The sequence below is a fragment of the Psammomys obesus genome, unplaced genomic scaffold (assembly GCF_907164565.1).
Source record: "Psammomys obesus unplaced genomic scaffold, mPsaObe1.curated_primary_1811, whole genome shotgun sequence".
Taxonomy (NCBI): domain Eukaryota; kingdom Metazoa; phylum Chordata; class Mammalia; order Rodentia; family Muridae; genus Psammomys; species Psammomys obesus.
Window position 1 is genome coordinate 7545988 of NW_026589732.1, and position 16394 is coordinate 7562381.

At 37.5% G+C, this 16394-nt stretch overlaps 1 pseudogene; it reads left to right on the forward strand.

The window, feature by feature from the left end:
• The window catches only part of LOC129675252 (importin subunit alpha-1-like), a 68006-nt pseudogene that overhangs the window by 50321 nt on the left and 1291 nt on the right, over window positions 1–16394 (forward strand).

A 16394-nucleotide genomic window follows, 5' to 3' on the forward strand; every position in this document is an offset into this window, starting at 1 on the left:
CGAACCCCCTCCCACCCATATACCCACTTTGGGAAACAGAGGGGCACTTGGGACATTGAAGTTCCTGCTCTATGGGTCTAATTGAGGAGTTAAGGCAGTTAATGCCAGAAATTGCGTTGCGATTAGCGCCTGCAACATATACAGTGCAGAGCCTCTCCCACACACTCAAGGGTTCAACATTAGCCATCACTCTGTCCCTTGAGATACACGTCCACGCACAACTACACACACACACACACACACACACACACACACACACACACACTTGCATTTGCCCCGTCTGAGCCTGCGTACTTTTCTCCCACAGGTACAGCTAGTCCTCAGCACACGCTAAGGACATGAGACCTCTCTCAGCTTGCTGAAGAACTCTCCAGATGCCAGAGAGAGACAGTACCAGTCTGATCTGCAGAATCCAAAAACAAACAGGAAAGGTTTCAGATAAGCCAGTGGCCAGGGGTAGGTGAAAGAACACTTCCAACATAAATCAGGACATCATGACTTCACCAGGAAACCCCAAAATTGATGGATACTCCAATTCATCAGAAGCACAGGAAAATGACCTTAAAGCCATGCTTACCCAATTATTTGAGGCTCATAAGGAGCCTCAAATCTTTCAAAGAGTTGGCCAGTCAATTGGAGGTAAAGAAAGAAGAAATAGACAAAAACCTTAAAGAAACACAGGCAAACATAGCCAAACAAATAGAGGCACAAGTAGACATAAAATTAGTGGCATATTAAAAGGAAATGAACAAGGAAATAGAGACCATCGTAGAGAGACAGGAATCTAAATTCAAACAAATGAAAGAAATGGTACAAGGCATGAAAACAGAATTAGAATCAATAAAGAAAACACAAAATGAGAAAACCCTTGAGCTTGAGAACATGGAGAAAAGATCAGGAACCACAAAAGTAAGCATCACCAACAGTATACAAGATATGGAAGAGAGAATCTCTGGAGCTGAAGACACACTTGCAGAAATTGATACTTCTCTCAAAGAAAAAGTAAAATCAGAAAAGTTCCAATCACAAAATATCCAAGAAATCAAGGACGCTATGAAAAGACAAAATCTAAGAATAATAGGAATTGATGAAAAAGAAGACTCCAGGCTCCAAGGTCCAGAAAATATTTTCAAGAAAATCATAGAAGAAAATTTTCCCAACTTAAAGAAAGAGATATCCATAAATATACAAGAGGGCTACAGAACTCCAAATAGACTAGACCAGAAAAGAAACACATCGCGTCACATCATAGTCAAAACACTAAATCTACAGAACAAAGAAAAGATATTAAAAGCAGCAAGGGAAAAAGGCCAAGTAACATATGACGGTAGACCTATGAGAATCACACCGGACTTCTCATCAGAAACTATGAAAGCCAGAAGGGCCTGGGCAAGCATCATGGAGACTCTAAGAGATCACAAATGTCAACCCAGACTACTATACCCTGCAAAGCTTTCAATCAACATAGATGGAGAAAACAAAATATTCTATGACAAAACTAAATTTACACAATATCTACACAACAAACCAACCCTAGAGAAGATACTAGAAGGAAAACTCTAATCCAACGAAAAGAACTTCATCCAAGAAAACAGGGCATACAGATAATATCCCAACAAAAATGAAAAGAAAACAAGCAATGAAACAGGGTAAGATCACCAACTCCATTACAAAAGGAAATAACATGCATTGGTCACTACTATCTATCAATATCAATGGACTCAACTCCCCAATAAAAGACACAGGCTAACAGAATGGTTGCGGAAACAGGATCCAACATTCTGTTGCATCCAAGAAACACACCTATGCAACAAAGATAAACACCACCTCAGAGTAAAGGGCTAGAAAAATGTTTTTCAAGCAAATGGTTCCAGAAAACAAGCTGGAGTAGCCATACTAATATCTAATAAAATAGACTTTCATCGAAAGTTAATCAAAAAAGATAAGGAGGGCCACTATATTCTCATCAAAGGAAAAATTCAACAAGAGGACATCACAATCTTGAATATCTATGCCCCAAATACAAGAGCACCTACATTCATAAATGAAACATTATTAAAGCTTAAATCATACATTGATCCTAATACCTTAATAGTGGGAGACTTCAGCACCCCACTCTCATCAAGGGACAGATCAACTAGACAGACACCAAATAAGGAAATAAAAGCACTCACAGAATCCCTAAATCAAATGGACCTAATAGATGTCTACAGATCTTTTCACCCAAACCCAAAAGAGTACACCTTCTTTTCAGCACCGCATGGAACCTTCTCCAAAATAGACCATATAGTGGGTCACAAAGCAAGCCTCAACAGATACAAAAGGATTGAAATAATCCCTTGTATACTATCTGACCACCATGGACTAAAGCTGGACATCAACAACAACAGAATCAACAAAAAGCCGATACGCACATGGAAACTGAACAACTTACTACTCAATGACAGCTGGGTCAAGGAAGAAATAAAGAAAGAAATTAAAGACTTCCTAGAATTCAATGAAAATGAAGGCACAACATACCCAAATTTATGGGACACATTGAAAGCAGTGCTCAGGGGAAATTTTATAGCACTGAGCGCCTGCAAGAAGAAATTCATAACATCACATACAAACAACTTAATGGCCCAACTGAAAACCCTAGAAAAAAAATAAGCAGATACACCCAAGAGGGGCAGATGGCTGGAAATAATCAAACTCAGGGCTGAAATCAATCAATTAGAAACAAATAAAACTATCCAAAAAATAAATGAAACAAAAAGCTGGTTCTTTGAGAAAATCAATAAGATAGACAAACCCTTAGCCAAACTAACTAAAGCAGAGAGAAACTATCCAAATCAGCAAAATCAGAAATGAAAATGGGGACATAACTACAGACACTATGGAAATCCAAACAATTATTAGGTCATACTACAAAAACCTATATGGCACAAAATTTGAAAATCTAAATGAAATGGATAATTTTCTTGACAGATTCCATCTACCAAAATTAAGCCAAGATCAGGTAGAAAGAATGAATAGCCCTATATCTCCCAAGGAAATTGAAGCAGTCTTTAACAGTCTCCCTTCCAAAAAAAGCCATGGACCAGATGGCTTCAGAGCAGAATTCTACAAGACCTTCAAAGAAGTGCTAACACCAATTCTCCTCAAACTATTCCTCAAAATAGAAACAGAAGGAACACTACCAAACTCATTCTATGAAGCCACAGTCACCTTGATACCTAAACCACACAAAGATCCAACAAAAAAAGAAAACTTCAGACCTATCTTTCTTATGAACATTGACACAAAAATACACAATAAAATACTGGCAAACCGAATCCAAGAACACATCAAAGATATCATCCACCATGACCAAGTAGGCTTCATCCCAGGCATGCAAGTGTGGTTCAACATACGGAAATCCATCAATGTAATCCACCACATAAACAAACTGAAGGAGAAAAACCACATGATCATCTCCTGAGATGCCGAAAAAGCATTTGACAAAGTCCAACACCCAATCATGTTTAAAGTCTTGGAGAGATCAGGGATACAAGGCACATACCTAAAAATAGTAAAGGCAATATACAGCAAGCCTATAGCCAACATCAAACTCAATGGAGAGAAACTTAAATCAATCCCACTGAAAACAGGGACAAGACAAGGCTGCCCACTCTCTCCATATCTCTTTAACATTGTACTTGAAGTCCTAGCCAGAGCAATAAGACAACTAAAGGAGATCAAGGGATACAAATCGGAAAGGAAGCGGTCAAAGTGTCACTATTTGCAGATGATATGATAGTATACATGAGCGACCCCAAAAATTCAACCAGAGAACTCCTTCAGCTGATAAACACCTTCAGCAAAGTGGCAGGATACAAAATCAATTCAAAAAAATCAGAAGCCCTCTTGTATACCAAAGACAAAAAGGCTGAGAAAGAAATTAGGGAAACAACACCCTTCACAATAGCCACTAATAACATAAAGTACCTTGGTGTGACTCTAACCAAGCACGTGAAAGACCTGTTTGAGAAAAAGTTCAAGTTTCTGAAGAAAGAAATCGAAGAAGATCTCAGAAGATGGAACGATCTCCCATGCTCATGGATTGGTAGGATTAACATTGTGAAAATGGCCATCCTGCCAAAGGAATCTACAGATTCAATGCAATTCCCATAAAAATACCAACTCAATTCTTTACAGACTTTGAAAAAAAGATTCTCAGCTTCTTATGGAGAAACAAAAAACCCAGAATCTCCAAAATGATCCTGTACAACAACAGATCATCTGGAGGTATCTCCATCCCCGATCTCAAGCTGTACTACAGGGCAACAGTAATAAAACCTGCATGGTATTGGCATAGAAAAAGAAAGGAGGATCAACGGAACCGCATAGAAGACCCAGAAATAAACCCTCACACCCATGAATACTCAGTATTTGACAAAGAACCCAATTCATTCAATGGAAAAAAGACAGTATGTTCAACAAATGGTGCTGGTCCAACTGAATGTCTACATGCAGAAAAATGAAAATAGATCCATATTTATCACCCCGCACAAAACTAAAGTCAAAGTGGATCAAGGACCTCAACATAAAACCAGATATTCTAAATCAGTTGGAAAAAAAAGTGGGGAAGAGCCTAGAAGTCATTGGTATAGGAGAATGTTCTGTTCTGTTCCTGAACAGAACACCAACAGCACAGGCTCTAAGAGCAACAATCAATAAATGGTACCTCATGAAACTGAAAAGCTTCTGTAAAGCAAAAGACACAGTCATCAAAACAAAACGACTGCCTACAGATTGGGAAAGAATCTTCACCAACCCTTTGTCTGACAGAGGGCTAATATCCAGTATATATAAAGAACTAAAGAAGCAGAAAAGCAACAAACCAAGTAATCCTATTAAAAAATGGGGAATGGAGCTAAACAGAATTCTAGAAAGAGGAACATCAAATGGCAGAGAAACACTTAAAGAAGTGCTCAACCTCATTAGCCATTAGGGAAATGCAAATCAAAACAACCCTGAGATTTCACCTTACACCCATCAGAATGGCCAAGATGAAAAACTCAAGTGACAACACATGCTGGAGAGGTTGTAGAGAAAGGGGAACCCTCCTCCACTGCTGGTGGGAATGTAAACTGGTACAACCACTTTGAAGTCAATCTGGTGCTTTCTCAGACAATTAGGAATAGTGCTTCCTCAAGACTCAGCTATACCACAGCTAGGCATATACCCAAAATTTGCTCAAGTACGCAATAAGGACATTTGCTTAACCATGTTTTTAGCAGCTTTATTTGTAATAGCCAGAACCTGGAAACAACCCAGATGTCCATCAATGGAGGAATAGGGACAGAAATTGTAGTATTTTACACAATGAAATACTACTCAGCAATCCAAAAAGAGGAAATCATGAAATTTGCAGCCAAATGGTGGGATCTAGAAAAGATCATTCTGAGTGAAGTATCCCAGAAGGAGAAAGACAAACACGGTATATACTCACTTATATAGAGCTATAAGATATAATAAACATAATGAAATCTGTACACCTAAAAAAGATAATCAAGAGAGTAGACATGGGGTAAGATGATCAATCCTCATTTAGAATGACAGATGGGATGTGCATTGAACGTATGACAGGAGTCTACTGAGCGCATTGGAAAGACTCTAACTAGCAGTGTTTTCAAAGCAAAGACTCATGACCAAACCTTTGGCAGAGTACAGGGAATCATAAGAAAGAAGGGGAGTTAGTCTGATGAGGAAAGGATAGGAGCTCCACAAGGACCAAAGATATCGGGGCACAGGGTCTTTTCTGAGACTGACATGCAACCAAGGACCATGTATGAATGTAACCTAGAACCTCTGCTCAGATGTAGCCTGTGGTAGCTCAGTAACCAATTGGTTTCCCATAGTGAGGGGAACAAGGACTATTTCTAACAGGAACTCAATGACTGGCTCTTTGGCCTCCCCACCCCCCAAGGGAGGAGCAGTCCTGTTAGGCCACAGAGGAGAGCTTTGCAGCCAGTCCTGAAGATACCTGATAAAACAGGATCAGATGAATGGGGAGGAGGTCCCCCCTATCAGTGGACTTGGCAAGGGGCACGGTGGAGAGGAGGGAGGGAGGGAGGGACTGGGAGGGAATGAGGGATGGGGACATGGCTGGGGTACAGAGTTAATAAAATGTAACTGATAAGAAAAAAAAAAAAAGGTTCACCAAAAAAAAAAAAAAAAAAAAGAGAAGGAGAAAGACACACTTGGTATATACTCGCTTATATAGACCTACAAGATATGATAAACATAATGAAATCTACACACCTAAAGAAGATAATCAAGAAAGTAGACATCGGTGAAGATGATCAATCCTCATTTAGAAAGAAAAATGGTATGTGCATTGAATGTATGACAGGAGTCTACCACAAAAGGCATCTGAAAGACTCTACCTAGCAGTGTTTCAAAGCAGACACTCATATCCATAAGACTCATAACCAAACCTTGGCAGAGTGCAGGGAATAATATGAAAGAAGGGGAGTTAGTATGATATGGAAAGGATAGGAGCTGTACAAGGACCAAATATATCCGGGCACAGGGTCTTTTCTGAGACTGACACTCAACCAAGGACCATCTATGGATATAACATAGAACTTCTGCTCGGATGTGGCCCGTGGTAGCTCAGTAACCAAGTCGTTTTCCAAAGTAAGGGGAACAAGGACTATTTCTAGCAGGATCTCAAGGGCAGGCTCTTTGACCTCCCCCCCAGGGGAGGAGCAGTCCTGTTAGGCCACAGAGGAGGACTTTGCAGCCAGCCTTGAAGATACCTGATAAAACAGGGTCAAATGAAAGGGGAGGAGGTCCTCCCCTATCAGTGGACTTGGAAAGGGGCAGGGAGGAGACAAGGGAGGGAATGTGGGATTGGGGAGGGAATGAGGGAGCGGGATACAGCTGGGACACAGAGTTAACAAATTGTAACTAAAAAGAAAAATAAAAATTAAAAAAAGAAACAATATTATCAATAAAATAAATAAGCATATTTAAATTTTTCTTTATTATTATTAATTACAGTTTATTCACTTTGTATCCTGGGTGTAGCCCCCTCTCTTATCTTCTCCCAGTCCTACTCTTCCTCCCTCTTCTACCCCTATGCCCCTCCCCTAGTCCACTGATTGGGGAGGTCCTCATCCCCTACTATCAGACCATAACCTACCAGGTCTCATCAGAACTTTATGGATCTGCTTTCTCTGTGGCCTAGTTAGCCCACCTATTTAGGGATAGGTGATCAGAGTGAGTCCATGTCAGGGAAAGCTCCTGCTTCTCTTACTAGGTAATTCACATGGAAACTGAGCTGCCCTTGGGCTACATCTAAGCAGGAGGTCTAGGTCCATGTATGGTCCTAGGTTGATACATTAGTCTCTGCATGACCTCCTGATCCCAGAATTTTTGGTTCTGTTGGTCTCTTTGTGGAGCTCCTATCCCCCCTCCAGGACTTTTTATCTCTAGAGGGCATGGAATCATATGGAAGAAAAGGGATATTTAAGGTTTTATTAAATATCAGTTAACATAGCTTTTTTAATCTAAGTATAAATATTGTTTATTAAATCAAAATTCATTAAGGATGAATTTAAGTTTGAACTTAACCCTGCCTACAATCCATGGCATTTTCTATTAAAATCCTACAGATATTTAAGATTTGTTTTATAAAGACAAAAATAATATTCCTTAAGATGTGCTAAGTACACTTTAAAGATCCTTAATTACTTAGTTATACTTTATTTATCATCATTTGAGAGAATCATCTCAAACTTAAAACATCTCTCTGGTGCTGGTTAGTTTTGTCAACTTGACACAAACCTAGATATATTTGGAAAAGGACTCTTAATTGAGAAAATGGTGCTGCTAGGTTTCTGTACTGTTGGGTATTGTCTTGATTAATGTCTTGATGTAGGAGGTGTCAGCGCATTTTGGGCAGTGCAAACTGCTGTGTAAGAACACAAGCTGATATCTGCTTATAAATGAGTGTGTTCCATGAGACTGGATATTAGCCATATAATGTCTGATAACCATACTGCAACCACAGATCTAAAGAAGTTAAATAACAAGGAGGACCCTGAGGAGGATGTTTAATTCTCATTCAGAGGGGCAAATAGAATAAACATCAGAAGTAGTTGAAGAGATGGAACAGGATGGGAGCCTACCATAAATGTCCTCTGAAAGACCCCACCCAAGAGGTGATGGAAACAGATGCTAAGACTCACAAACAAACTTTGGACAGAGCATAGAGAATCCTAGAAAAGAGTGGGGAAATAGAAGGAACCAAAGTGGACAAAAGCTCCATATGAAGACCAACAGAGCCATGGGTGCCTGCAGAAAGGGATGCACCAACCAAGGACCATGATGAAGAGGACATAGACCCCATGCTCAGATGGATCAGGTCAGTCTTCATGTAGGTTCCTTAGGAAGGAGCTGTCCCTACATGTTGCCAGCTCTTTGATCACTTCCCTCTGGTAGGGGGCCATAGCCAGGCCTCAAAGGAAGAGGATGCAAGGAGTCCTAAGGAGACTTGATAGACAGGGTTCAGTTGGTAGAGGAGGAGGGATCCCTTTCTAAGAAATAGGGGTGAGAAAGAGGGGCAAAGAGGGATGGAGTGTGGGACTGGGAAGAGATGAAGGAGGGAGCTATAATTGGGATGTAAAGTGAATAAAGTATAACAAATAAACTTAAATTAAAAAAAAAAAAAGAATGCTAACTGAGCAAGACAGGAGGAGCAAGCAAGCAAGTAGATGTATCCCTTGGGCCTAGACTCCATAACTCTGTATTTTGTTTGTTTGTTTGTTTGTTTTCTCTGTTTCAAAAAGAATTACTCTTTATGAGGGATGAATACTACACTTATCTGTTGGTATAAGAACAATTATTTTGAATGTAGTTATGGTTTATGCTGGGTTACATGAGCGATTGTGCTGGTTTAGAATAGTGGCAGTCGTGGGCTTTCCTACAAGAGCCTTGTTTTCTTTTTCCAGTGCTGGCATTTTGCTAGTTTTCCATTGCCAGGCATGGTTTCCTTGTTTTTATCAGACCGTCAGATGAATTAGAGGTGTTGATTACTGTCAATGTATGTGAGCCACTACTGCCTCTCTAGTGTTATCATTTTATGCTTGTTGTTGCTATGAATCATAGGTGTCATAGCTGGGTAGACTATTAGCTGCTTCTCACCTTTGGAAGTTTTCATGGCCTTTTCTGGTAGTATGAAAGCTACTCCTTCAGGAAGAGTTTCTCTTGAACAAGCTTGAACAACTCCAAAGAGGTGTTCCCATGCCTGGTGTTAGGGCCTCTGTTAGAACATCTATGGCTCTTGGAAAGAGCATTGTGAGCCCAGTCGAGAAATTTTTATTTAAATTATGTATATATATATATATATATATATAAATATAATTTAAATATATATATATACACTTAAATACATATACATATGTATATATATACTGTGTATATTATATACGTACTGTGTATATTATAGATTGAATTTTAGATAGATAATTAATTGTATGATTCCTAATAGCTCTTTTCAGTTATCCTGTATCTTACTCTAAAATTCGATCTTCTTTGTGTAGCATGCCCTAGATTATTTCATAACATTATTTTTTATTCATGTCTCTACAAATCTCTATATTGCATCAATTCAAAACAATATTTAGATAACAAACTGAGACTTTCTCATCATTTATTGCCTACATTTTAAAAGAACAAATTTATCAGCATTTGTTAATAATACAATTTCTTCTTATTCAAATCTTTAGTTCATAAAAGACATCAACATTTGATGTCAATATGCTAACTGCTGTTCAACTTTTATTTCCTATTTTTAAAAATTGAGAATTGGCATGCAAAAAACTATACTTAGAAAAGTTTTCTTTCTATTCTTCTTTGAATAAAGCACTATTTTTAAACTTTCTTAGAGCAGTGATTAAAGTTTCTCAATTTTCAATGACTGATAACTTGAAATTTCCCCAAATTCCTCAAACCTAAGAAACGATTCCAGCACCAACGTTTTCGCACTTTCTGTTATTTCTCTAGGTCTTTGAAATCACTGACTTTTTCTCATTTGAAAATTGTTGTATCTACAGAGTTCAGTTCTCATATCATCTCTTCAGAGAGGTTTTGTTTGAACCACTTTCATAATAAAGTAATAAATTCATCTACTTTAGTTCAGAATTAGTTGAAAATATCTTTAAGTTGTATATTTTTTTATGTTGCACACTGATTGTTACCTCCCAAAACTCCTTGAGTAGAGATTTCTTCATGGTGGTAATATGTGAGCACTTCCTGCCTGAGACAGAAGGACATAAAATGTTCTAAGATGTCAAGGCCAAGAAGAAAAGCTCTTCCAGCTTAGACCTGTGGTGGCTTTGTTTATCTTTGAGGTCCGAAACAGTAGTTTTACAATTTTTATGTGCTTTATGTTAAACTTAATTTTGTGTAAATATATGGGATTTCAGCATTATATTATAATTCCAATTCCAGTCATATTTTTACATATTGGAACATATAATCAATTCCTCATTCAGTTTTTCAAACTAATGTAGTTCATATTGAAACAGTCGTTTTCTCAACGTTTAAAATTAAAGGAAATTAAGGGGAGGAGGACCTCCCCTATCAGTGGACTTACAGAGGAACAGGGAGGAGATGAGGGAGGGAGGGTGGGATTGAGAAGGAATGAAGGAGGGGACTATAGCTAGGATATAAGGTAAATAACCTGTAATTAATATAAAATAATAAAAATTACATAAAAAATGGAAATTACTCTTCTTAATTAATTATTTGTGCATTTTAAAGCCTGATTGTAACACCTCCCTCTTTACCTCTCTGTTCCACTCCCCTTTCCCTTTTCCCCCATCCCCCTTCCTTATTCTTCAGAAGAAAAGGAGGCTCCCCAACCCCTACCAGCTTATGAAGTCCCATTAGAACTAAGCTTGTCCTCTTCCCCTGTGGTCTGGCTAGGCAACCTAGCCAGGAGGAAATGATGAAAAAGCAGGCAATAGAGTCATGATGGAGACAGACCCTGCTCCCTTACTAGGGAACCCATAGGCAGCCCAAGTTGCCCATTGACTACAGCTGTGTAAGGGGGCTAGGTCCAGTCCAAGCACTGATTGATTGGTCCTTGGTTGATGCTTCAGTCTCCACAAGCCACTCTGGGCTCAAGTTAGGTGGTTCTGTTGGTCTTCTGTAGAGTTCCTGTCACCTACATGTCCTTCTTCCCTTTCCAGAACTTTTTCAAAAGACTTCCTATGCTTAGTCCAATGTTTGTCTGTGAGTCTCAGCATCTGTTTTGATCTGCTGCTGGATGGAGCCTCTCAGAGGACAGTTATGGTAGACTCCCATCTGCAAACATAACAGAGTATTGCTGATAGTGTCAGAGGTTGGCTCTCTCCCATGGGGTGAGTCTCAGGTTGGGCAAGGCTTTGGGTGGACATTCCCTTAAACTGTGCTTTATCTTAATCCCTGCATTCTTGTAGGCAGGGTAAATTATGGGTCAATATTTTTATGGGTGGTTTGGTATTTTCTAATTTTAGGATTTTACATATCTGATCATCAAAATATTAGTAGTAAGTGAATTTAAGTCTTAATTAGGAAAACATTGACATTAAAGATGCTTAAACTTTGACTATAGATTATATAATTTTGTGACTTTAAAATAACACAAAATTACTGAAACTAAAACAATTTGAAATGTGTCTGTTTCCAAACTAAGTGACAGACTTAATCTCAAGTACAATAACCAAATGCAGTACAGTATTTTCTTATTGCTTAAAATCCATTAAAACCTGTGAATGAATTTTGGCTTTATTTAGAAGACAAACCACAAAGAACATAATAAAAGGAGCTTATTAAGTATATCACCGAATATTTCTTATTAATGCATAACATTTTAACTCATTACTAATTTCATATCAAACATTTTATAAAATAATTATCTTAAGTTGAATGCAAAGAATATATGTTGTAAATTAAGAGAAATGCTAATGAGTTGACATTAGTGAATAACACACTTTTGGAATATAGTGAACTGAGGCAACGAATTTGCTTGAAGACTTTTCTACCAAACACGATTTCTAACAAGCATGCACATTAACTGAAGTTGTCACGTTTAAAAGAAAAATTGTGTTTCTCATTCTATTCACAATCCAGCTCAGAAACACTTCCATAATTGTTCTTTCTAGTCTTTCCAAATTAACATTTCTTGAACCTACATTCAAGAAAGTCCTGTATGTTGAATTTATTGTAATTTTTATAACTATATATTCTTTATCTATATTACATAAGGATCTTTATTTCCTTGATATCATTCCTACTAGTAAAAGGTAAATTTGCAAATATTAGAGCATAGTTCATTAATTTTTTTGTGTTATGGAGTAAACTACTAAATCAGTATCACAATCTCAAAATTAACTCTGAAATTATTTTGCCTTATTATTATTGTTTATTATTTTTATTTATTAAATTGCCTGTTATTATACTGTTTATTTTGTCATGTGGAAAATATAATTATTACCAATAATTATAATATGCTTGTGATTACTGTTCTAGACTGTTAATTGGATTAATTAACAGAAGAGAAAAAAAACCCTAGATAAATAACACACTTTTAGGTATCTTTGGGAAGTGTTTCTAGAGACAATTGGTATGTTGTTATGCAGTTGAAGGAATAAAAAACAACCATGAATATGGGTGCATAAATGGAATATAAGAAATAAGAAGCCTGTTAAGCAGGCTTGCCCTTCATTTCTCTCTGATTCTTGGCCCAGACAACATGCACTGAGTGGGCCACAATCTACCATTTGCACAATATTATTTCTACCTTGCTTCAGACCCAAGTCTAACTGACTTGAAACTTCTGAAATGATGATAGAATATATCCCCTTTTAACTTATTTTAAGTTATTATCCCCCAAAACTATAAGCATGACAAACATAAAATAAATATTGACATAATACTGGTCCATACCTATTATTCCAACTCTCTAGCAACTGAAAGAACAATATTGCTATAACTACAATACTAGCCTTGACTACAAAGTAAGATCTTGTCTCTAAAAACAAACTACAGTAATGGAAAAAAGTGTTCAAACAGTATCCTAAAATTACTTGAATTTTGTAGCACAGTGAAGTATTAATTTTTTAATAAACACTAAAACCCAGCTGGCAAATAAAATATAACTAAATGTATATGTTATTTTGCTATATGATCAAAGACAATTTTCTGTTTCAGTTCCTTATGATAGAAACTTTTTAGCTTACTTTAGCCCACTGTGTCCACCTACCCCTTAGGAAGTGATGGAGACAACTAAGTGACAGTGGATGACTCTTGTCTGTGGCATTCCTCAAGGACAGCCATTTGAGGGCACCTCTTCTTAGTAAAAAGAATATTCTAGTGTGATTATATTTTGTCTCCAACATTGGCTAGGTCTCCAGGAAAGGCCTTAACCAGTCACTGAGAAATTGATTGCCTTTTCTGTAAGTAGTAGACAGGTAATTACCGCTATTCTTGTTTTAAAGTTCAATTCCAAAGCTAGCCCTCTCAGTGCCAGATGATTTAGGTTAAAACAATTATAAGAAAAATAGATCAAAAATCAGTGTAGCCACTGGAGAAGTTCTGTGACATGGACATGCCAGGAAAGGAAAACTTTTATAAACAGTATTTTCTATGAGTTTTGAATCTAAGTTGTGTGTTGGCATCTACTTGTGCATGATGTCTTTATATGACACCTGGCATTGTCTTTGACTTTTAATGACATAGAGACTTGCTCTATAAAGTATTATTTAGGAGAAAATGATGTCAGTATTGGTATATTTTAACTTTAAATTATGCAATAATTTGTTTTTCTTTTTCAATTGTTGTTAAATATTTTGTCTATTGATTAATTACTATCTTAGAAGGATTATTTTTAAGTCCGGATTTTTTTCCCCTACACTTCACTGGGCAGTAGCTAAGTGAAAGGATGATTTTATGAGAGTTTAATAATAAATGCACCTCTGCTTAAAACATCTTGGATGGAGTAAAATGTGCATTGTTTATATTATTGTTGAAGTAGCTGCAAGTTCAAGTATTAGTGTATCCTTTGTTTTATTAATGTCTTTAAATAAACACAGTGGTTTTCAGATTTTCAAAGTTGTCAATAAATCCTTAGAATTTTTTAGTGACATGGTTTCAGTGTACTGCATTTTTTTTTCAAACACCTGTTATACCTGATAAAGCTGATGTTTTGGAACAGAAGGGATTTTGAGTGAAGAAGGTGGTATGCTCATGCAAGGAATATGTTTCTTCTGTCCACTGCTCCAAACTCAGGTATCAAACTCTGGATAGTAGGCTTGGTAACAAATGTCTTCACTTGCTGAGCTATCTTATCTAGTTTGTGTTAAATTTTTTTCAGTATGTGTAAAATTGTGTTTCTATAATTGAGACCAATCTACCTTTATTTTGACAACCCATCTAAACTTTATGAGTCCCTTTTTAAATTTTTTCTTAGTTTACATGATAACATTTACTTAATAAAGTTAGAGTGAAATTAAATATTAAATAAAAAGTACTTTCTAAGCCATAAATTAGATGTTAGTTTTATACCTGCACCTGTTATATTTTTGCCTCCATATGTCGCAGCTGATCAAGACATAGTCAAGTTTTAAATACAGATTTTTAAAATTAGTTCCTTTTTAAGGGCAAGACTACACATCTTCTTAGGCACCGGCAAGCAGGTGAGATAGCATCTCATTAATTTCAAGTTGCATCTATCTTTTTAAAGAAAATAAATATTCTAGATTTTTTTTTATAAAATAAAAAAGCAAAATTCATTCTATTAAATATTAACTGTGGACATTCTGAGGGCCAGACCAACAGCCTGAGAGCCCTGCCCTGCCTTCAGTGGAAGCCTGAGCCAACTGTACAGCTTTCTTTCTTGTGCCTGCAACTGTGCCCACAACGTGAATGCTAATTCACCAGCTGCCCGACTTAACAGATTCAAGAACAAGTAAAAGGACAGTACAGAAATGAGGTGACTCTGAATAGAAGTTAATGTGGAACTGAGGGAAGCAAAGAAGGATGACCAGATGCTGAAAAGGAGAAACGTCAGCTCATTTCCAGATGACGCTACTTCTCCACTACAGGAAAACAGCAACAATCAAAGGGCACTGTAAATTGGCCTGTTGGGACATTACTAAAGGCATAAACAGCAACAATTTGGAAAACCAGCTCCCAGCTAGTCGAGCTACTTAGAAACTGCTTTCTAGGGAGAAAAAAAAAAAAGCCTCCTATAGAAAACATTTTCCTAACTGGTTTGATAGTCAAATTTGTGTACTTCTTGAGTAAAATTAATTGTTATCCAATTCAGTTTGAATCTGCTGGGCTCTCACAAACATTACTTCTGGAATATCTGAACAGACACGGCGGTGGTGGACGGACGTGCTATCCCAGCATTTATTTCTCTCTTGGCATCTCCCCATGCTTACATCAGCCAGCAAGCTGTATGGGCTCTTGGAAACATTGTAGGTGATGGTTCAGTTACAATGCAGTTGACTCACTGTTGGCACTTTCTTTTACAATTCCTGCCCTGTCATCCTTGGCAAGTGTTTACTTACATAACCTTACCTGGACCCTTTCAAACCTTTGTGAAAACAAGAATACTGCACCCCTGGGAATGTAAACTTGTACAACCACTTTGGAGATCAATCTGGCCATTTCTCAGACAATTAAGAATACTGCTACCTCAAGATTCAGCTGTGCCACTCTTAGGCCTCTATCCAAAATAGGCTCCAGTATACAAATACATTTGCTCAACCATGTTCCTAGCAGCTTTATTTGTAAGTGCCAAAATCTGGAAACTACCCAGATGTCCCTCAACTGAGGAACGGTTGCAGAAATTGTGGTACCTGTACACTATGGAATACTACTCAGCTATTAAACACAAGAAAATAATGAAATTTGCAGGCAGATGATGGGAATTAGAAAAGATCATCCTGAGTGATATATCCCAGAAGCAGAAAGACACACATGGTATATACTCACTTATAAATGGATATTAGACATATAATACAGGATTAACATACTAAAATCTATACACCTAAAAAATCTAAGCTAGAAGGAAGACTTTGGGTGAGATGATCAACCCTTACTCAGAAAGACAAATGGGATGGACCTCGGAAGAGGGAGAAGACTGGGAACAGGACAGGAGCCTACCACAGAGGACCTCTGAAAGACTACCCCGCAGTGTATCAAAGCAGATGCTGAGACTCATAGCCAAAATTTGGGCAGAGTGCAGAGAAGCTTATGAAAGAAGGGGAAGATGAAAGATCTGGAGGGGACATGATCTCCACAAGGAGAGCAACAGAACCCAAAAATCTGGACACAGGGGTCTTTTCTGAGACTGCTACTCCAACCAA